Source organism: Castanea sativa, chromosome 12 (genome assembly GCF_040712315.1).
Source record: "Castanea sativa cultivar Marrone di Chiusa Pesio chromosome 12, ASM4071231v1".
NCBI lineage: Eukaryota > Viridiplantae > Streptophyta > Magnoliopsida > Fagales > Fagaceae > Castanea > Castanea sativa.
In genome coordinates, this window is record NC_134024.1 from 41,349,674 (window position 1) to 41,375,219 (window position 25,546).

A 25,546-nucleotide genomic window follows, 5' to 3' on the forward strand; every position below is an offset into this window, starting at 1 on the left:
TTATAACTGATTATCTAATTAGGCTAACCTTTTGGGCCTTTCCAATTGGGCTTTAGTATGTGGCTTGGAGTGAGACCAAAAGGGACCAATAAGACACTAGCTCCAATGGGCATTGGGCTTTTCTGTTAACTCTTGACAAGTCCAAAGTTATCTCCTTATAACTGATTATCTAATTAAGCTAACCTTTTGGGCCTTTCCAATTGGGCTTTAGTATGTGGCTTGGAGTGAGACCAAAAGGGACTAATAAGACACTAGCTCCAATGGGCATTGGGCTTTTCTGTTAACTCTTGACAAGTCCAAAGTTACTATTAACTATATTTAATACCACTATATAAATGTAGTTGAACTCTAGGCCTTATTTATAAATTATATCCCAAGACTTTATTATACATGCAACCCCTTCATAAAATATTCGTAGTAATACAAAGTCATGAATATAGACTGCCACTTTGTAAATTATTATATCTTATCCTTGAGTACCCGATTTAATCCTTTAAAGTTATTCATCATATATTTATGAAATCCAATTTCATAAATATATACTTTAGTAATTTCTTACTAAAGTGGTTAGGCCTAATTCTTTGAATAACCGAACTCATTAAACTTTTCTCAAGGGAATATTTTATATCTCCGTTAAGAGATTATGAATTCCATCTTGAGAATATATGTTCCATCAACACTAAATGTGGCTGCCCAACATACTGAGATTTTGATTGTTACTTTAGATCTCACTCCCAATATATCAAAGCAACCTACACTTCATCATCAGGTCCATTATCCTCTCAGGATTAAGAGTTCATGTAAATAGAAGTCGTGAGATTTATTATTCATTTGGTCATTCGGAGAATAATAAATTTCACAGTGATCTAGTTCAATATGTCTTAACTCTTAAAACATATCAACATATCAACTAGAAGTCTCCACTTCCATAATCAATACAAATCATTTTAGTTTAGTCTTTGTAGATGAAACACCCAATTTCATCACCGACTACGAACTAAAATTCTGAGTTTACAAAGAACTTGTGACTTATATCTTTTGTGACTAAATCATATAAATCACATACTATACATCTCATGGACTATATGATAATGTCTGAATATTCATATTATCATTACTTTAGATAATAATAAAACAAATTTATCGATCATAATATCAAGTCATACATCATGTCATACATCATGTCATACATAATATCATACATAGCATTATATAATAGGATTTAAGGGCACTAATCCTAACAATACCCAATTAGACTTGTTCTATAGTGACAATCTCTCCTTGTATTGCACGGCTCCGAGTACGTGACTAACCAATAGATGCGTGGATCCTAGTATGCGACTTTATCACTAACTTGAGAAGGATATTGGCTGCAAAGTTCTTTAGTTCATCACACGATGAAGATCATGAAGTTGCTTGGTCGCAAAACCCTACGGTGTACAAACACAACAGCTTCTTCAAGATGAACTAGGGCAAACTAGGTTTTCGGTCACACTTTTCTTCACACTTGTGGAATTTTGCTCTCGTGCAACTCTGCTACCCAATTATAAGTAAAGTGCGTTTTTTCAAAGTATTAGTCAATTACATAAAATGTTGACATATGTTCCTAACATGAATCATATATGTCCTAACAATCTCTTCCTTTGGAAATCTGTGACAAGACCATAACAAACAAATGAACATATGAGAGAAATAAAAGATTGCATACAATAATAAGAGACATGTGTATAAAGATAGAAAAAAAACAACATATGTAAAGACAGGTGAAAGAACTGTAATAACAACCTCAAATGTATATATATCACAAGTACAAGGTTTGCTATCACAACATGATCACAAGATCTAAGGTACATGAAAAATGTATCTAAAACAGAGAGAAAAGATACATGAAGTCCTCACTACATCCCTCAAAATATGAACACTCCCCCTAACAAAAATCTCTTATACTAACCATTCCCTTATGAGTATGACTATTCTCATATCCAAAACTACTTCCCCTTTTTATCACGAGTGATAAAGGGTAAGTACATCAAGTAGACATCTCATCAACATTGGAAGAGCTAGCATCATCATCCTCATCAGCATCAAAAGCATCACCATCACCATTACCATCATCGTCCTCATCCTCAAATGCCTCTAGAGTAGGAGGAGGAGAAGCAACGAAGCCATCCATGATAGCTTGTCATCGTGTAATACGACCAACACGGGTGTTCACCTAACACAACTCATCACTAAGAGTGTCAAGATGAGCATGCATGCGCACAAGTTGTGCCATGATGTCCTCGAGAGTCACACTGCCCGTAGAAGAAGAGGGAGTGGATGTTGATGGAGCTGTAGAAGCTGGAGGAATCGCCATCCTAGACCGCCTCGACCGTAGCTGCACCTTGCTCCGTTTAACGGTAGCAGCGTCTATGGCACACATGACATGGAAGTAGTCGAAAATGGGAAAGGGGCTAGAAAATGGAGTAGAATCCTCATGATAGCCGAAGGGAAGATGAGCTTATCACAGGTCGTCGTATCCTTATACACATCTATAAAGGAAAGAATGAAATGAAAGGGAAAATCTATGGTAAGATGCTCTAAAAGGGAAAGTAAAAATCGAGCACAGGGCTCTATAATGGAGTTATAATGAGAAAAATAATGCAAAAAAAAGAGTCATAATCATGTTAATAAACCTAGGACCTTTAGCAAAGGCCGAATAAGGAGTGAACTGACGATCACCCCAATCAGAGGGACGCTCATAAAAAGGGGACATAAGCTTGTCTTCAGACACGATCTTAAGACAATCATAGCCAGAATTGTCAGTATGCGCTACCTTGGGGATGTAGAGCACATCAGATACTATATCTGGTGTGACCACAATGCGCGTACCTTGAACGCGAGTGATAAAGAGAGCTATTGAATAATCAAATCCATGCATGTTGGAGTAGAACTCCTATATAAGCAAAGATGGACAAGTGACCGGGACATCACATAATGACTCCCAACCCTTACTGTGAATGACAGTGGGTAGGTTAGTGTCAAAGAAGTCCGAAAAAAGACTTGGCATTTCGAATGAATGCCTTGTCTAGAAAAGTTCTCTGAAAAGTCCCATCGGGCTTTATCATCACGGAACCAAATATGGGAAGGGGTAGGATCAGAAGAGGTGGATGCCTCGGAATGAAGAGAATTCTAGGATGGAGTAGATTTTCGTTTAGGTGCCATAGAGCAACTAACCGAAAGAAGAAGAAAGGGAGAAAACGAGACATGCAGAAAAGCACCAATCACAATCAATATAAAAAAAAATAGAGAATGTAAGGTACATATGCATGAACATGCATGAGCATGTGATATGTAATAGTAAAAACATTATGGGCTCAACCCAATCCAATCCTACCAGCACACAATCATTTCAACACAGTAAACACGCATCTAAAATTCATGAAACATTGTTATAATGCAAATGTGTTGCAATGCATGACATTTTGAAATCATTTACACAAAGCCCATCCCAACAATTTCACAAAAATTTCATCAAGTTTGAAAAAACCCTAAAATTTTTCAAAAATCCCAAAATGTTAGGTCAAAAGATATGAAATGCATGATTAATGAGTGAGAAAGTATCATACCAGAGAAGAAAAAAGATATTGAGATCAAAAACTAAGTGGGGAAAAAGTTTGGAGTGAGTGGGAGGTGAAAAGTCTGATTCTGTTGAGAGAGATCGAGGAGAAATGAACCTGGTATCGCGAGGATCCTATTTATAGGAATCTCATAAACCTCGATGGATCAAGAGCTATCGAGAATTAAAAACAGGGAGATGTAGCTATCAAGATAGCTATCGAGGAGCTGTCCAGAGATTTCCATAACAAAGAAGCTTGATGGATCAAGGAGCTATTGAGCATCTATTGAGGAAATAGAAACTTTCTCGATGGATCGAGGAGCTATCAAGAAGCTATTGAGATTGCAATAAAAAGAAGCTGAAGAGCTCAATAGATAGCCTAGCTATCGAGAGGTGTCGAGAAGCTGTCGAGATTGCTTAAAAAACAGTTTTCTAAGAAGAGAAAAACACAGACATGAATGCGATCAAACATGCAACTCAACCAAGGATCTAAACAACATTTAAATCTCTTAAAACATCTGTCAATCAAGAAAAATGTAAGCACATAGATCCAAACACACACACACACACACACTAAACACATCTAACCAATTTTATATTTCAAAAACAAGTTAAGACAGTTCAATGAGCATTAACACAAGTAAACCTTGTGATAGCCAAATCACATTGTACTTGCACATTTATCAAAAGTAGCAAAGAATATTGCATGTTGTGTGTGAAAAATATCGCAAGATTGCATAAGTGTCTCTATGTTATGATGATTTCAAATATGAGTAAACTACTTCAACTCACACACGATCATAACTGCTTGATAGGGACTATCACCTTCGAGGTACATCCTATAACTCCCACATCTACTAGAATACATGCTTACAATCATATATAAAACATTTTGTTTCTTTTGCTTTAATTTTTTCTTTCCATATTTTTCTTTTATTAAGCATATCATACATTGGCATATAAGAGAGAGAAAAGAAATACCCAATTATGTTAAGTTTTTTGACATTGCACTTTTGCTATGCCAAAGCATACCAATGTCACTTCATGATTGGCGAGCAACAGTGATGAAATGATTATTTATTCCTTTCTCTTAGGATTTTTTAGTCCTTCCCCTCAAAGAGAGTGATACGAGTGTTAAGTACAAGAGATAACTTAATCTTATTTATCACAAACAAGAGCCACAAAACTCACTTGCTTAGTTGTATGTAGAGATGCTCATTTAAGCGACAAGAAGTACAAAGTTTAGAAAACTTTGTTTCATTGGCCATTCAATGTACACAAGTACTAATGTACACAAACACACACTGTTTTTATATTTTTCTGATTTTTCAATTTTTTATTTTTATTTTTATGAATGAAAAACAAAATATAAAGAAAACTAAAAAAACAAACAAACAAAAACATGTCAAACAAAACTAATGCATAAAAACTAGACTGTCCCAAAATAAGAAAGCAAAACACATAAGTAATGCAAACACAACAAAAAGAGGGAGAGAGAGAAAAGTGACTGAATCACTTAGAGTCTTTTTCCTTCCACACCTTGGAAGAGCCTTTCCTTTTGGCGAACCCATAAATCGGTGGAGAGGGAGAAGAATTGCAATAGTTCAAGTTCCTAAGGAACATGAGGGCTTTGAGGAGCTCTCCAAGAGGAGCAAGAGAGGATGGGAACTGACTTAGGTTTCTTGTTGAGACCATGTTGTTGCTCTGTTGAGTGGCTTTCCACTTGTAGCAATTTGGTCTAGTGTGTCTAGCTGCTCCACAATGATGACAGAGATGCTGCTTCTTCTCTTTGGAATTTTGGGCATTACTCTTCTTATCCCTAGGGTTTTTGGTTTCTTTCTTAGCAAGCTTATGGGGTGCTCCTAAGATAGATTTACCATTGTCTATGTTCTCACTAGCTATCACAGTTTTAGTATCATTATTCTCAGAATCAATATTGTTAGCAGGAGAAACAAAAACAGTAGTACTAGAAGAAGTAATATTAAAAGAAGAGAAATCATTCCCTAAACCAGTTCGATCGGAGGCAGATTTCTACATATTGAGAATCTCATCAAGCTTTGCACTTGAGGTCCTCTCCAAATGAGCTCTAACTTGAAACAGCTCCGCTTCAAGCTTCTTAACCTTTTTAGCAAAGAAATTGTTTTCAAACCTCAACGCTCCAATGGTCTGATTTACTTCATCAAATTTTGTGTAGAGTTCTCGTTCAAGCTCCACATCACTGAGCTTCTTGGTGGCCAACTTGTACAACTTCTCATGCATTTCAGAGACCTTATATAACTTTGCATACATAGTGTGGATGTCATCTTGTTGATCCATCTTCTCAAATTTTGACTCCACCAAGTTTTCTTCTTCATCCACATCTTCTACAATCCCCTTAGTAGGATTGATAGTGGTGGTGAAGGAATTTAGGATCCCTTCATCTTCATTTTTAGAATCATCCTCAAGTTCGGTGTCACTCAAGGAAGCAACAAGTACCTTGCTTTTCCCAATGGACTTAAGATAAGTAGGGCACTCTTGTTTCATGTGACCAAATCCTTGACACTCGAAACACTTGGGTTCTGAGGGAACAATGTATTGACCACCATCTCTAACATCCTTCTTCCCTTTGTCTTGGCTCTTAGACTGAGAAGAACTTGGTTGCCTATGGTCCTTGTTGAAGCCCTTTACGTTGGCATTTTTCATGAATTTCTTGAACTGCCAGGTGATGTAGGACTCCATTTTAGAATCTTCATCGTTTGAAGACTCATCCGTGTCATTACTCTTGGCCTTCAATGCCATGCTCTTGCCCTTACCTGACTTGCCAATCCTTGTCAAACCTAACTTGTAGGTCTGCAGATTACTAACGAGCTCTATCAAAGGAATCTTATCAATATCCTTTAATTACTCTATGGTATTGATCTTGGCATGAAATCTCTCGGACAGAGATCTGAGCACCTTTCTCACAATCTTGGGTTTTAGAATGGTTTTCCCAAGATTAAAAGTTGAGTTCACTATGTCCTTGAGCCTAGCATAGAACTCATCAAATGACTCATCCTCCTCCATCTTAATTTCTTTGAAGCTAGTAGTAAGCCTCTGAAGTTTCGAATCTTTGACAGCCTTGGTTCCTTCATAGGTTGTTTGGAGAATAGTTCAAGCTTCCTTTGCAGTTTCAGTGGAGGATATCTTCTTGAGTTCCTCACTTGTGACCGCATTGAATAAAGCATTCAATGCTTTGCTGTTGAAATTTGCCGCCTTGATCTTTGCATCATCCTAGTCAGTCGGTACTTCCTTCGGCTTGGTCCAACCTAGCTCCATAACTTGCCACACCTTCTCATTTAAAGACTACAAGAAAGCTCTCATGCGTACTTTGCAGTATGCATAGTTCAAACCATCGAATAAAGGAGCTACAATGAGCGACTATCCTTTATCCATGACAAACAGGGGTTAATGGATCACACAGCAAAGATTAAAACCTAATCACAGTGTGCCTGCTTTGATACCACTTGAAAGGCTAAAAACGTATTGACCCCTTGTGATGGATTAATTGATTAATTAGCTAAGTTTAATTAATTAATCAAATTAACATGCAATGTACATGGCAGCACACAAATCATCAACAAAATAAATATGCTATGAAAAATAAATTGACACGGTGATTTGTTTATGAATGGAAAAAACCTCCAAGGCAAAAACCCCACCGAGTGATTTTTAGGTCACCAATCCCGAGAATCCACTATTATCAAAACAAGCGGTTACAAGTAAAGGAATCCCAGTACCTTATACCAACCTACAGTTGAACCCTTACCCTAATACCCAATTGGACTTGTTCTGTAGTGACAATCTCTCCTTGTATTGCATGGCTCCCGGTACATGACTAAGCAACAGATGCGCGGATCCCAGTACACGATTTTATCACCAACTTGAGAATGATGTTGGCTGCAAATTCTTCAATTCATCACAAGATGATGATCATGAAGTTACTTACTCACAAAACCCTATGGTGTACAAACACAACAGCTTCTTCAAGATGAACTAAGGCAAACTAGGTTTCTGATCATACTTTTCTTCACATTTGTGGAATTGTGCTCTTATGAAACTGTGCTACCCACGACGGCCCTTAAAATAATCCTTATATATGTTTAGGGTTGTAAGAAAAGAAAACTCCAACATACATTCACGAATTGGATGAAAATCAACTCTGAAAAACTGAACTTCATAAATCTCGACAGATACCCTATCTATCGAGCAGCTGTCGAGCCTCGGCCTGAAACAGCTCTTTTAATTCTCGATAGATACTAGCTGTCAAGCTAGCTGTCGAGCTTTAAAATCTTACACTTCAATACTTGAATCTTGGACAGATTTGTATGGCTTCAATACTTGGACTTGAACTTTTGTTCCTTGAAGCATTAAACACATCCTGGATCTATCCAATTACAAGTAAAGTGCGTTTTGTCAAAGGATTAGCCAATTACATAAAATGTTGACGTATGTTCCTAACATGAATCACATATGTCCTAACACATGGAAAATTTTGTCATTAATGTACATAAATAACAATCCCATGCACCGAATGCCTTATCCACAAACATCTTCAAGCCTTAGTAGCCTCAGCAGGTGTTGTTATTGCACTACCATTTGATTTAACACATTTAGCTTCATAATCTTTAACAACAACCTTTATAGAATGTTGACGTATGTTCCTAACATGAATCACATATGTCCTAACACATGGAAAATTTTGTCATTAATGTACATAAATAACAATCCCATGCACCGAATGCCTTATCCACAAACATCTTCAAGCCTTAGTAGCCTCAGCAGGTGTTGTTGTTGCACTACCATTTGATTTAACACATTTAGCTTCATAATCTTTAACAACAACCTTTATAGCATCTTCAGCAAGCATGCTGCATTGCAACTTTACTGGTGGGAGAGAGATATTTTGCAATTTCCATGAGGACATCCAAAAAAGCATAATTTAGTTAAGCATAAAACTCTTTAAGTATAAAACTCTTTATAAAACTCTTGGTTTGAAATAGTATACAGGCTCATAAACCATATTTGGAATAGATGGAAAGATACATTGCTTCCTTAAAAAAAAAATAAAAAAAATAAAACATGAATGAGAATCATTTTATGTCTTACTTATACCTTCCACCGTCTGATTTCAATTTCTTACTACAGAAGTAGAAAATTTAAGATTTAATTATTCCAAATTACAGGCCTACAGACTATCCACTACAATCTACTGTTCCAACTAAATATATCTACTACGATCTAATGTTCTGTTTATGCCAGTTTCATTAATTGAGAATTCTACTAAATGCAGTAATACTGCCATGACATAATATTTTCTCAATTCTCATATAATTCATATAAAATGCCTGAGAAAACACCAATGTCCATATATCCAACACACTCACATAGGGAAAAAAAATCTTATCCTTTACAAATTGATCAGTTTCATAGTTTTGAAAATTATTATAAATCTAAAAATGTGTATTTAGTGCCACATCATATAAGAAATCAAATCTTGTTGACACTTGGAAAGCATTTAAGTGGCAGCTAGGTGCAAGCAGATTGTATAAATACCCTTGTATCCCTAGTGTAATCTAATTTGAGTGATTGTGATTTTGCAAAGCCTTTGTGTTCTTACCCTTGAAATTGTGTGTTCTTGCAGAGGTGCCTAACCACCTACTAAGTGTTCTAAGCAACTCATTTTGCAACTCATTTTGCATCCTAACCCAAAACAAATCAGCCTACACACTTCCTTACACTAGTGCCAGTGATGTTTTGTTTGATCATTTAAAACTACAACATAATCAGGTTCATGCTGTGGGAACGTCTTCTACTGCGACTTAAATAATGCTCCCAAGTGCAGGATTGTTGCAAAGTAATAACTCGGTAAGTTCGAGGTTGAATCCACAAGGAAAAGGGAATTGATTGGCAAACCACAAGAGAATAAAACTAAAATAATAAAGTTTAATCGAAGAGATTTTTGATGGTTTAGTAAAGTTAATTTAAATTGAGAGAAAATAACAATATATTAAGGCGCTAAGGTTTAGGGTTCCACATTCATACTAAAATTCATACGAAGGATGATCATAGTTGGATGATTTAACAATAAAAAATCAAGAATTAATTGTCTAAGGTAGTTTATGTTGGAAAAATACATGGAAATTCGTGTTTGTATCACATACAAAACATGCGCAACAGAAAATTAACGAATCTACTTCATTCGCAATTGATAACATGTACTATGTAAGTTTCAGAATTAGAGAATAAGAAAGCGTACCCTGGTGAGATGAAATTCAAAACCGAAGATCAGAAGCACTTAGGAACACTTTTAATTTTCACTCCAATTCCACTTAATGCCCAAGATGTGTGATCTCTCAATCAATTTTCAAGGAGAGAAGAGGAGAGTGTCCAACACTCACATACAAACTATTTCATTCCTTGTGTGTTCATCATGAAAACACTTATAAAAAGAGAGATTTGAAAACCTTCATGAAATTCTGTATGTTTATTTCTTTATATTTAACTAATTATCTAATTGGGCAAGCATTTTGGGCCATTCCAATTGGGCTCTTGTGTGTGGCTTGGAGTGGGACCAAAAGGGACCAATAAGAAACTAGCTCTAATGGGCCTTAGGCTTTTTTGTCAACTCTTGACAAGTCCAAAGTTACCATTAACTATATTTAATACCACTATATAAATATAGTTGAACTCTAGGCCTTATCTATAAATTATATCCCAAGACTTTATTGTACATGCAACCCCTTCATATAATATTCGTAGTAATACAAAGTCATAAATGTAGACTACCACTTTGAAGATTACTACATCTTAATACTCGAATATCCGGTTTAATCCTTTAAGTTATTCATTATATATTTATGAAATCCAATTTCATAAATATATAGTTTAGTAACTCCTTACTAAAGTGGTTGGGCCCAACTCTCTGAATAACCAAACCCATTAAACTTATCTCAAATGAATATTTTGTATCTCCGTTAAAAGATTATGAATTCCATTTTGAGAATATATGTTCCATCAACACTAAATGTGGCTGCCCAACATACTGAGGTTTTGACCATGACTTTAGATCTCACTCTTGATATATAAAATCAACCTACACTTCATGATCAGATCCATTATCCTCTCAAGATTTAGAGTTGATGTAAATAGAAGTCGTGAGATTTATTATTCATTTGATAGTCGTTAGGAGAATAATAAATCTCACAGCGATCTAGTTCAATATGTTTTAACTGTTAAAACATATCAACATACCGACTAGAAATCCCCATTTTCATGATCAAGAAAATCATTATAGTTGATATGTTATAGTCTTCACAGATGAAACGCCCAATTTCATCACCGACTACGAACTACATTTTGAGGTTACAAGAAACTTGTGATTTACATCTTCTGTGAGTAAATCATATAAATCACATACAATGCATCGCATGGACTAAAATAATGTCCCATTAGTTCATTTATAAATAGTCTCATATAATTAAATAATTTAATTATTTATGACATACCAATAAATTGGATTTTAAGGCATAAACCCAACAATCTCCCACTTGCCCTCAAAGACAATTTATCATATATCCGACACTTACCTCCCTTTAGAGTAATTCATAGTTACTCTAAGGCAAGGCTTGGAAACAAGTTTCAGTCAGATTTATTGCATAAATTATCTTTTCTACTACTATTTCTCACGTATTCATATGTCTCTAATAAGATGATACTTATACTTAATGTGTATCTTCACCACCTAGAATGAACACATATCAAGAAGTCCAGCTTCATGAATCACAATCGAACTACAAGTCAGTATTTGTACATCTAGTATCTATCAAAACCTCACTTTTGTGGACAAGCATATAATCCCTCATTAACCTAAGATATTTGAGTATATGTTTTATTCCCACTAAGTTAAGTGATTTTTGATTCAATTGATATTTGCTTACTATGCCCACCGTAAAATATATATTTAGCCTAGTATTTATCATAGCATAAAGGCTTCCTATCGATTAGTATAAGAAACCATCTTAATATGCTCTTCCTTTTATATGTCTTAGGACCATAATCCTATATAAAGGAACTTCAAACTTAAAAGGAAAGAATCCTTTCTTGAAGTATTACATACTATACTTAGCTAGAATCTAATCTATTTAAGTAGTTTAAGATAGACTAAACATCCTAATTTCTGAATTTTAACAAAGTTAAATTCTTAGGATAACTAGTCTTTCCCAAGTACTTTATATCAAATTGGAATAGACAACCTATCAAATTGGAATAGACAACCAAAAACTCCATTGATGACAATAACCCTACATTATTCTATTAGAATGTCATCAACATACATTAAGAAATTTATTATTTTATATAACTTTTACACGCATAAGGATTTTTAAGACTTGATCAAAATTAAACAATTTGATTTCTTGATCAAATATGATCTTTTATGATACGTATGCTTGCTTTAGTCCACAAATGGAATTTAAGCAACTTGCATACTAAACACTGCTGGTTCTTTGTTATGCTTTCTTGACATCCATTGTCATATTTCATCCAAATGAAATATAATGTATAAGAGAATCTAGATAGTGTCAAACTTGACTATTGGTGAAAAATCTTTTCGTAGTCGAACCATTTCTTTCTGAACAAATCTTTTCGCCACTAGTCTTGACTTTGAAGGTTTGCACCTTCAAATCTATCAATCTCATTTTCTTGTAGACTTATTTGAGAACAATAGGCTTAATGCCACTAGGTGCCTCTACAAGTTCTAGACTTTAAATAGAATCTAATTCTATTCACATAACCTTGTCAGTCATCCATATGTTAGGATTCATGCCCTTAAATCCTATTGTATGATGCTATGTATACTATTATGTATGACATTATGTATGATATGATGTATGACTTAATATTGTGTTTAATAAATTTGTTTTATTATTATCTAAAAATAATGGTAGCATGAATATTAGGACATTATCATATAGTCCATGAGATGCATAGTATGTGATGGAACATACTATCCATCCACATTTAATGTTGATGGAACATATTTTCTCAAGAAGGAATTCATAGTCTCTTAACGGAGATACAAAATATTCACTTGAGATAAGTTTAATGGGTTTGTTATTCAGAACGTTAGGCCTAATTACTTTAGTAAATTGTTGCTAGAGTATATATTTATGAAATTGGATTTCATAAATATATTATGAATAACTTAAAAGATTAAATCGGGTACTCAAGGATAAGATGTAGTAATTTACAAAGTGACAGTCTATATTCATGACTTTGTATTACTACGAATATTTTATGAAGGGGTTGCATATACAATAAAGTATTGGGATATAATTTATAGATAAGGCCTAGAGTGCAACTATATTTATATAGTGATATTAAATATAGTTAATGGTAACTTTGGACTTGTCAAGAGTTGATAGAAAAGCCCAAGGCCCATTGGAGCTAGTGTCTTATTGGTCATTTTTTAACCCATTTCAAGCCACACACTTAAGCCCAATTGGAAAGGCCCAAAAGGCCAGCCTAATTAGCTAATCGGTTAGACACAAAGGAAGAAACATATAGAATTTTCTGTAGAGAATTGAAAGAACAATATTTCGAAGTGGTGTAAGAAGTGTTAGACACTTTTTGACATTCTCCCTTTGGAACTGATTGAGAGACCACACAACTTGGGCGTTAGTGGAATTGGAGTGAAGATTAAAAGTGTTCCCAAGTGCTTCTAATCTTCAGTTTTGAAATTCGCCACTCCAAGGTACACTCTCTTGTTCTCAAATTCTGAAACTTATATAGTACATGTTAACTTTTATGAATGAAGTAGATTCGTTATTTTTCTATTGCGTATGTTTTGTATGCGATACAAACATGTTATTTTCCTTCACCATATTCATATCATCTATTGCCTCTACATAGGACCGAGGATCAAATTCATATTCTTGTGGAATTACTTCAAAAGTCTATCCCAAAAGTACGAATTTATTTGATAATTAACAATCCTCCCACTACGATATTGTACTTGTGTACTAGCTATATATTTAGAATAATCCTTTGTGGTGTATCTAATACAACCATCTCATTTCTAAATGTATTTCATAGTTTTCCTACAACAAATTCTGACATTTTCCTTCTAGAACGGTTCTACATTTTGCTTTAAGATTATTCACATAGTCATCGTTAAGAAACTTTGTATTTGTACTATACAAATACCTTATCTTCTTTATGACTACCAAAAAAATCTTCTAAAATTCCTTTTGGATATTCAATATAAACACACATTTTTCTATTTTTTTATTTCAATTTGTTAGACTTCCTTTCTAGCACAAGTGCTGTACATCCCTAAAAGTGGAAGTATCATATACTAGGTTTTCACCCATCCACAATTTGACAAATGTCTTCGGAACAAACTTTTGAAATCAATTTTAGAAAATGTATAGTAACAATTGCAGTTATCTCCAAAAGAAATAAGCAAATGGAAATACTTATCATGTACTTTACTATTTCTAAAGGAGTCTTATTACTCCTTTATGTATGCACTGACTTAAAGAAGTCATTGAAACTACATTCCTTTCCAAAAGGAGCCCTAGATCATATTATCCTCTAAATAGAATTCATAGACTGAGAATATAACAAAATAATAGTTCTAAAAGCCAATCTTTCATCAATCTTGAATATCATTTAGATTAATAAGATCTAGACATAAGTGTCAAAACATACATTGCTAATGGATGAAAACTTTCTCTTTAAAAAGTAAAACATGTAAATTTTCATCTAGAAAATAATCATGGACAATGCTAGCTTTACCAAAACCGGAAACGCTTTCTTTTTGGTCATGCTTTTGAGTCTAATTTCCTTTTGGCAACTATTAGGGCAACTAGCTTGTCCAACTATTTAGTATTATAATTCATTTTCTTACCACCCTTACCTTTCGGTCTAGGCTAAGAATTTGAATTAAATCATATTGATCATAGCCTTAGCTTTTAGGATGTCTTCCTTTGCGTAGAACTCAATCATCAATTCAGATAATATAAAAGAAATTTATTTTCAAAACAATCTGAATTGATCAAATGATTCTAACAAGGACTTATGGATCATATCCATATGAGATTAACATTTAATCTCTACATCCAAGAATTCCAATTCATTTTAAAAATAAAATATTTTCATTAAATGACATAAAATTGGAACTCCTTAAGCTTTTCTTAGCACTTAATATGATTCATACCAAAACTCTCATTTAGACTTAATATAAAGTCTAAGTCTAGTACTAACTCTTGCATCTCATGCTGTAGTACAATTGAGATAGAAGCCAATGAAACGTTATAGCATTTCCATGGAGACTATGATCATATCATAAGCTATCTTCCATTAATGCATCATGCGTAGGAAATCATGACAATATTGAATCAAAACATAAATATGTAATTCAGCTCCTTTAAGCACCATGTCCAAAATTATTTCTTAGTTATTATGATTTAATTAAAAAAGTAGCTTGAGAACAAAATTTATGACAACTTTATTTTGAGACTATGAACATAATTATAGGGACATTAGATTTTGCATTCATAACCATATAATATGGAACCCATAAAAACATATTATATTAGGTGCAACGACAACCTAATCCCGCAATTAATATTCCTCGGAAGCGAGGTCATACCAATCACTATGATCAGGCAAGAATTATTCTCATTATTAATGCTATCATAGTAACTCTTACCAAACAAAAATAATTTGCCGCTTTTCCTTTAGCCTCTAAGTAATAATGACATAACTCCTTTGGGAGGTTAACATTACACTTAGTTTAGTGTACACCATTATCTAGAATCATGTGTAGCCACATTTCATCTCCCTTTATAGTGTTTAAACTTGTGGTACCATGAAGCAAAACACACTCCTTTGGGATCGCGAGGCATATACGCCAAGATGAGGTGCGTGTTCACACTACTTTAAATGGGTAAGTTCAATCTTGTAGTACCATGAAATAAACACCCTCCTTTGGGATCACGAGACATATACGCCAAGACGAGGTGCTTACCCCACACTACTATGAACCGATAATGGAGGCCGTGAGATCCAACCCTTGTATCTCTCTCCCACTAGAAATTTTAAAACAAGTGGATTGTTTTGAAATCATTGTGATCTCATCACAATTTTAACCCTACACATCATATGTGATTAATTGTTTAAATTCAATGTGATATTACTAATTCACGTCACAATAGCGTAACAAACATTCATACAATCACAAAGAAGTTTAACCTTGTAATCCGTGAAGTAAATACCCTCCGCATGGAATGCAATACTCAAAGTCAAGACAAGGTATCTATTCACATTACAATAAACTTAACAAAAGGGTTATTTAAGCACTTCCACTCATTATTAGGGTTTTTCTTAAATAATTGTGATCTCATCACAACTAATAACCTTGCACTTGTTCAAGACTCTAATCTCATTAGAATCACTAACTAAAATGGAAGTCCTAAACTATTTAGGATTCCTTAAACACTAATGAATCAAAAATTAGTTATATAGAACTCTATCCTTAATTTACTAAATGAAAAGTTCTAATCTCATTAGAAACTATATACCTCATAATTAAGCTTTAATCTCATTAAAACTTCTAATTAAAATAAATTAAGGACTTTCAATTATACAACAATTCCAATCTCATTAGAATGTTTGTTAGAAGACAAGTCCCAAACTATTTAGGATTAAGAGTTCTATTTAACTAATACCATTGATCTCATTAGGTCTTTTAGTTAGAACTATGTGTAATCTCATCACACATAGCCTTGCTCTTTATATATGTAAAAAACACTTAGAGAAAATTCTGGATCTACAGTCCTCGATCGATCGAGAATGTACCCTGATTGATCGAGAAAAGTTCTGGCTGCTCGATCGATCCTCGATAGATGCTCGATCGATCAAAAAAAATTCCACAAAGCTCGATCGATGCTCGACAGATCCTTGATCGATCGAGAAAAATTCTGCCAGCTCAATCGATGCTTGACAAATGCTCGATCGATCGAGCGTCGCGAATTTCGAATTTCTCAAAATTTTTCTAAGACAGTTTTTTAATGTTTTCATGAACAAAACAACCATTATATGAACATAATGGACACAGATTAATATCTAAACTGAATATCATTGATGCTATTGCCTTAAAATTCAATTTAACATACTTAAACTCAAATTTTAAACAACATCATAATATCAAAATCAGTTTTCATCAAATCATAGTTTCAACAACCATGCAGAAAATTAAATTTCACAACATGAAAATATTGTCACTAATTACAAAACATGTTATACAATTCGAAATTGAAGACCGCTCTAATACCATTTGTTGGAAAAATACATGGAAATACGTGTTTTTATCACATACAAAACATGTGTAGCAGAAAATTAATGGATCTACTTTATTCAAAAATGATAACATGTACTATGTAAGTTTTAGAATTAGAGAACAAGAAAGCGTACCTTGATGCGGTGAAATTCAAAACCGAAGATCAGAAGCACTTGGGAATACTTTTAATCTTCACTCCAATTCCACTTAATGCCCAAGATGTGTGGTCTATCAATCAGTTTTCAAGGAGAGAACAGGAGAGTGTCCAACACTCACATACAAACCATTTCATTCCTTGTGTGATCATCATTAAAACACTTATGAAAAGAGACATTTGAAAACCTTCATAAAATTATGTATGTTATTCTCTTTATATTTAACTGATTATCTAATTGGGCTAGCCTTTTGGGCCATTCCAATTGGGCTCTTGTGTGTAGCTTGGAGTGGAACCAAAAAAGACCAATAAGACACTAGCTCCAATGGGCCTTGGGCTTTTCTGTCAACTCTTGACAAGTCTAAAGTTACCATTAACCATATTTAATACTACTATATAAATATAGTTGCACTCTAGGTCTTATCTATAAATTATATTCCAAGACTTTATTGTACATGCAATCCCTTCATAAAATATTCGTAGTAATATAATATCATAAATGTAGACTGCCACTTTGAGATTACTACATCTTAATCCTTGAGTACCCAGTTTAATCCTTTAAGTTATTCATTATATATTTATGAAATCCAATTTCATAAATATATACTTTAGTAACTCCTTACTAAAGTGGTTGGGCCCAGCTCTCTGAATAACTAAACCCATTAAACTTATCTCAAGGGAATATTTTGTATCTCCGTTAAGAGAGTATGAATTTCATTTTGAGAATATATGTTCCATTAACACTAAATATGGCTGCCCAACATACTGAGGTTTTGACCATGACTTTAGATTTCACTCCTGATATATCAAAGCAGCCTATACTTCATGATCAGATCCATTATCCTCTTAGGATTTAGAGTTGATGTAAATAAAAGTCGTGAGATTTATTATTCATTTGACAATCGTTAGGAGAATAAAAAATCTCACAGTGGTCTAGTTCAATATGTTTTTACTCTTAAAACATATCAATACACCAACTAGAAATTCCCATTTCTATGATCAAGACAAATCATCTTAGTTGATATGTTATAGTCTTCCTAGATGAAATGCCCAATTTCATCACCGATTACGAACTACATTTTGAGGTTACAAGGAACTTGTGATTTACATCTTCTATGACTAAATCACATAAATTACATAAAATGCATCTCATGGACTAAGATAATGTCTCATTAGTTCATTTATAAATAGTCTCATATAATTAAACAATTTAATTATTTATGACATGTCAATAAATTGGATTTTAGGGCATAAACCCAACAGTTTATACTAAGCATTTAACGTGCCTGGAGTCTATGATAAATCAAAGGATTATACAGAACTAAACACTACTCTAGATGAGTAAAATAATAAAAAAACATAAAAAAAAAAAGCATTAAAACCAATAAATAATTGTTAAGAACATACCAATAAATGGTTGGATTTCATCCCTTGCCTTAGCAAGGCTTCTAGCAAGCCAAACACAAATAAAACTCTCAAAACTGTAAAGAAACATTAAGAAAACCTAAATTATGTTCTACAGTAGTGCTTCCCTAAATTTTTCCCTAAAGAGTCTTTAAATAGGTCAAGGAATCCTATTACAAGTTGAATTCCCGTTTGGAGAAAATCCTAGGTTTTTAGGCTTCAATTAACCAACCCATTTAACTTTCAAATTTAGACTTTTGGTAAACTACAAAGTTGTAGCCCCTTTACGTTAGATTTCTAGCCCAACTTGAATCATCCCGATTAGATATTTGAGCCAAAAGTTATGCTCTAAATACTGACTGGTGTGCACACTAGAATCCTAATCCGAATTGGACTTGAATTTGGTGCAAATTTTTCTTTGATTCTTTGCTTCAATTGGACTTGAATTTAATTGGTTTGGCCTTCTTTGACTTCATCATGACCCTTATAAAATTAAAGTCCATTAGCTTTCTTCTTTGCACAAATCCATTAAATTTACCATGTGAGGAATATAAACGCAAACCTAATGTTCACACTTTTGAAGTTTTACACATATTGATGACTACAACACCCAAAAAATTTCAATTCAATAGGTATATATTTAATCTACAATAGAAGACCTCAAAAGAAAATAAATTCAATTTCAAAATAAAAGCACATGGTAGTCCATGTAACCTTCAAAATACCCAAATGATCTGAACTCGATATTGCAACATAAACTAAATCTCATATAACGCCTCACAAAAGCAATCTTTTTAAATTAAAACTCAAAATCCTAACACACAATAAACTTCCTCAAAAACAACTAAATACTTTAAATCTTTTTTAGTAGTCTACCTACAACAAAACAATCACATTCTAGCAAACTCAACACTACAAATCTAAATAGCTAATCTGGAAATTGTTGGAACAACAAGTAGTTTGCTAAACACTCAAAAAAATGGCAATTCACCACCATCAAGGAAAAAAAAAGCAATTGGTTCATATGAAACAAGGAGCAATATTAATAAGGGTGGCCAAAAATAATTCTAAATGAATATAATAAATCTCAATGTAAAAATTTAGACAAAAACAATCAAAACATGATGGTTGTATGTTCAGAAATAATTAGTCAATTTATATGAATAGTAAGAATATTCACAATGTCCAATGTATTGTTCCTCGAAAGGGTCACATAAATGTATTGCTACCACGGGTAGGACCTCTAAAATTTGATATTCACAAATAACTCCATAACATCGGAACACCACAAATAACCCTAACCCCCAAACCGTAATATCCACCCTAAACCAAATGGTCAAACAAAGATTGAGAGTGAGATTGAGTATGTTCCTTCTGATTTGAAATTGAAGATGCAAATCAGCAGTTGAACACCTCAATATTGTCAACGACAAGATTAAGAGTGAGAGTACATCAGAGAGCAAGAGCGAGAGGGCGAGTGAGAATGAGAGCGAGAGATTAAAAACTGAGATTACAAACCTAGTTATTTACTTACACAGTACTCAAGTTCACAGAACTCGAGTATGGTGGAGTAAAATAACATGGTACCTAAACCAGATTCGAGTTTATTGAGCTCAAATACTATCTATGTAAAATAACATAGTTCTTGAGTCTTTGAAACTTGAGTTTGAACAAAGAACTCAAGCTTAGTGGTGAGTACAAGGCGGCATTTTTAATGTGCAAACTTCTAGCTTAGCCATTGCCACGTTGGCAAACTCAGTAGGAACTTAAGTTCTTAGAACTCGAGTACTGTTCAAAACTCAATTTCAGTAAACTCGAGTATTGAAAAAGTGGTAAATTGCTAAATATTTTCGAAACAGTGGTAGATTGCAACATAATTTGCAAAAACGTGCTATTTTGCCATTTTCGCCTAAGTTTGAGACTACAAACTGTCTATACGTGTTTGAATCAATGAATGCTTTAGTAGCTGTGCTTTTGATTGTGTTTTCTCTTCTTACTTGTGTGTTCTTCATTTAGATTAAGCAATAACTAATTAAGATCAGAGGATTCTAAAGTCCACCCAGATGTGAATTTTTCTGGTTTTGAACTTTCTGGGCTTTTGGATGTATGTTCTTACGGAAAAAAAAATGAAAAGTAAAAAAAAAAAAAAATTAGATTAATATTTTTAACTTTTTTTGAAAAATGCCAAATAATTTTTTTAATATTATTTTTGTTGAGAAATTTAGATCTCGGTTGATAGAATTAATAAGTTTTAAACCCAAGTTGTTAATTAGATTTATTATAAATAAACCTTGTTAAAACAAACAAACACCAAATATCATGCATAATGGAAAAGTAAATAAAATAAGATATGATGACCTAGGAAAACCAATGAAATAAACTAGTTTCACAGTAAAAGCCTTGGGAGGAAACCTTCCCAAAAATCAATTTACTATAGTAAAGAGAAGTTTTAGATCTAGTACAAAACCTTTATCCCTAGACTTTACTATCCCCGTAGATGAACTTACAACAGAAATCTTCTATTGCTTCAGAACCTCTAAACTCTTCAAAATATGAACGCCACCCTTTTGCATGGATCCTAGTACGTGACTAACTCCAGCAACTTGAAGAAGATGTTGTTGGCCGCAAAATTCTTCACTTCATCAACAATTAAGATTAAGAAGCATTTGGTTACAATACTCTAAGGCAAAAAGGCGCAATAACTTCTTGCAGAGAGAATAAGGCACTAGGTCACTCAATGCATATGTTCTCCATGTATAACGGGCTTTAAAATAAGCCATATATATGTTTAGGATTGTGAGAAAAGAAACCCTACACATACATGTCAGCATGAGTCAAAAATCAGATTTGGAAATTCTGATTACGTAGATCTCGACAGATTCAGCTTTTGTCAAGCTTCATTCTTAAGTCTCGATAGATACTGTTTCTATCGAGGTATCTATCGAGCTTTAATGAACAACTTTTCTTCACTTGTTTCTTGATCCAATCTTCATGGCTTTAATACTTGGCTTGAACAACATATTTCTTGAAGTACTAAACACATCCTGGATCTACCCAATTACAAGTAAAGTGCATTTTATCAAAGGATCAGCCAATTACATAAAATATGTTCTTAACAATTTTAATGGACACATCAGCATCTAACATGCCAACAATGCATTCCATTTGCCAAGTATAATTTTTATGTTAGTGTGTTGACGATGGAGACCAAAATGGACATCATTTTTCGTTTTCAGGGACTGAGGTAGGCATGAAATCAAGGACGAAGCTAGAACTTCGAGTTTGAGGGGGCTGGGGGGGGGGGGGGAGCAGGTGGTGGCCTTACATTTGGTTGTATGCAGTAGTTTCAACCTATAACTCTGCTACTACTTAACTGCTAAGGTTTTTTTTTTTTTTGGTGGGTAAGAACAAAATTATTTTTGTTTAGAATTTTTTAAAGGGTATGGTTGTTTATTTTGGATAAAATTGGTTGATTGGGCTTAATTTTTTTTAGTTTTACTATTGGTAGTTTTTGTTGTTGAGCTAAATTTTTTTTGGCTTGTATAGTTCATTTTAGATTATAGATCTATAATTTTTTTATGGTCACTAAAATGAGAAAAATGATAGAGCTTCAAACTTTTTTTATAAATTGCTGATGCAATAAATGGTCATTGGAAAGTTAGAAAAATGATATTAGTGATGCGCCCATATGTGAACCAATAAGAATTTGCTACCAACACAGTTTGTATAATTTTTTGTAAATATAGCATTAGTTTTAAAAGAATCAATGATTTTGTTTAAGGAGAGCAAACTATGCTTTTATAAAACAAAATTGCTAAAATTAGTACACATATATATAATAATATTTTTTTTAAAGTATATTAGAGGGGTCATTGCCCCCTCTAGTCCAACAGTGCCTCCATCCTTGCTCAAAATCAAGTTGAGGACCAAAATAAGGATATGCCCAAAATTTAGGGACCAAAAGTGCATTTTCGCCTAACTTTTACTTTTATTGTTGTGGCTCATATCAACATTTCACTAAATAACGGTAAAAAACTACAAAGGAACGTATAAATTATGAGTTCTAAAACATAATAAAAAAGTAACTAATCTTGTCAATAATCAATTAGAAAGTTCCTTTTATATTTCTCTTTAATTCTAAAATAAAATTTATTTATGACTTTCCCACACCAAACACCTAAAGACCCAAAGCAATTGCACACTTTATAAAACCCACAACGTCAGTCCTCAACATTAAAACAATTATCTGCTATCACTATATGGGTTAAGATTAGATGGGACAAAGAAGTTTGGGTTAGGTAGGTGTCATTAAAAGGTTGAAGATAATTGACATCATTTTTTGTCTGGATTTATTTAAAATAAGATGGCATGAAGGGTTGTGGGCAATATATAAAAAAGAGTAAAAGCTAATAAAGAGTCTCTATTCTTTAATAGAAAAAGTATTGAAACATTGAACCTCATATTGTCATGCATGAGGTTTCTGCTTTTCGATATATATATATATATATATATTTTCCATGAATAAGATCTAGTCTTGTTTAGTGTATTTATTATAATGGTTTTCAAAATAATCTTCATTGTATATTTAGTGCTTTGGATCCTTTAATTAAATTGAAGCTTCCACGGCTAATGATCTGCTTAGGTATAAGTTATTACATATGTCATATTGTGAGGTTCCTCTAGGCACCTCTAAGCTATGGTATTCAATGCGATTAAAATTTTCTTTATTTTTATTGTTTCATGTTTAGCCTTTATTATTGTTAACGAAGGACTGGATCGGAAGAGATTTCTGGAATATCATGTGATTAGATCATCAAGGACGGAACAATGATATGAACTTAGGGGAAACATGGTAGATAAAAAGCTATATTTTTTATACAGTTAATATGAAGGATAAAACATAAAGGGCAAAAATTAAAATAAGTTACAAAGGTGATTTCTTCATGTTGATTAATAAAATAATTCAATAAACATAAATCATGAATTTTTTTTTTTTTGATACAAGATAGAATTTCTACTCTAGCCTAATCTAAGTGTTTATGTGTGTGAAACTCCCTCTGGAGACTTGAATCCCGGCTCTTATCTCCCACACTCTACAAGCACTTATACCTGTGGAGTGACCATCGCACCAAGAGTGTGCAGTGGTATAAATCATGAAAATTAAAATAAGTTACAAAGGTGATTTCTTCATATTGATTAATACGATAATTCAATAAACATAAACCACGAAAATTAAAATAAGTTACGAGGGTAATTTCTTCATGTTGATTATTATGATAATTCAATAGTATTTCTGGACGTAATCCGGATCCTACTCTAACAAACTAATATAAACTTCACTTGAAAACGGCAAGCAAGAAATGGGACAAGCCTTGATTTTTTTTAATATTCTTTGTGAATTGAGGAAAAAATATTAGTAGATTTTGGTACTTCTCTACTATTGTTTCACCAGTTTGGAATAGTGGTATCCCCAATCATGTGTTTTTTGTTAAAAAAATGTTAGGTAAACTACGTATTTAGTCCGTATTCTTTACTTCATATCTTAAATTGATCCCTAACTTTTTAATTGCGTTAATTTGATCCTAACTTTTCAATGTCGTGTCAATTTAATTATTGCCTTTATCTCTTGGATGTAAATTGCTAACGTGGCAAATGGTCAAAATAAAAAATTAGTTTATTCCCACATCAATGGAATCTAATTTCTTATTTTGGCCATGAGCCATGTTAGCAATTTTCATCAAAGAAATAATGACAAAAAACTAAATTGACATGGCAATGAAAGGCGAATGACCAAATTTACACAATTGAAAAGTTATGAACCAAATAAAAATATAGTGTAAAGGATAGGGACCAAATACGTATGCTATGTTTGGACGTTTGGAGGGAGAGAAGAGTAGAGAGGAATAGTTATTCTCCACCTTGTTTGGATGTTTTTAAAATTAAGAGGGAGGGGAATAATTAACATTTTCATAGTTTGTAATTTTGTTAATATGATAAGGGGAAATTTGGTAATTCATTTAGTCAAGCATTTCTATACTCTACTCTCTCTCTCCAAATCTCTCCAATTTGGGGAAATTAAAAATGAGGGGTTAGAAGTAATTAGAACCCCTCCAAATCCCTCCCTCCCCCCTCCCTTAAAAAACATCCAAACAATGTAATTTAACTTACTCTCCCTCCCTCTATTCTACTCCCCTCTACTACCCCTCCATCCAAACAACCTAGTAGTTTATTTTTTATCCAACATATCTCTTTAATAAGCATTTAAACTCCCATGAGTGGCAGATTTCACACTATTAAACTAGGCAGTCCTCTCTATGAATAACACATCATGTGGCTGTAAGAGGTAAAATTTTAAGCCAATTATAAAATGCCACATCAAAATTTAGTGGCAAATTCTGAATTAATGTCATTAAATTAATTAAATTAGATGATGACATGTGTCATCCAAATTGACATCATACTGGCATATCAAAATTTGCCACATGTCATTTGACTCACAAGATAAAGATAAATTTCCTATTCAAAATTTATGGATAATTATCTTTATTAAAATAAATAAATAAAATAAAGATAAATTTTCTATTCAAAATTGATAGATAATTATCTTTATTAAAACAAATTCAATAAAGATAATGATTTATCTTTGTTAATTGTTATATTTATCAAAATATGATATAGATAAATAAAGATAATTATCTATAAGAAGAATTTGGGCCAATCAAAAGTATACTACATACTTTCAAGCATATCAATTCAAAGTGGAGCTTATCCTCTAAAATCAGTATATATAGAGGACATCCCCTCTCATTTTGGGGACGAAGTTTTCAAGAGGCCCAAGCTCTGGAGAAATTCTGTCTCAAGAATCTTTGAAGAACTTGAAGAACATTCAAAGGGATTGTTTGAAGAACTTGAAGGACAACAAATCTCTAATAAGCTTAAGGCTAGAAATTCATTGTGAAGACCGTTCAATCCATCTTCCAACCAAAGTCAAGAAGATCTTTTGTTCGAGTTCTTTGAAGTTCTACTGGAA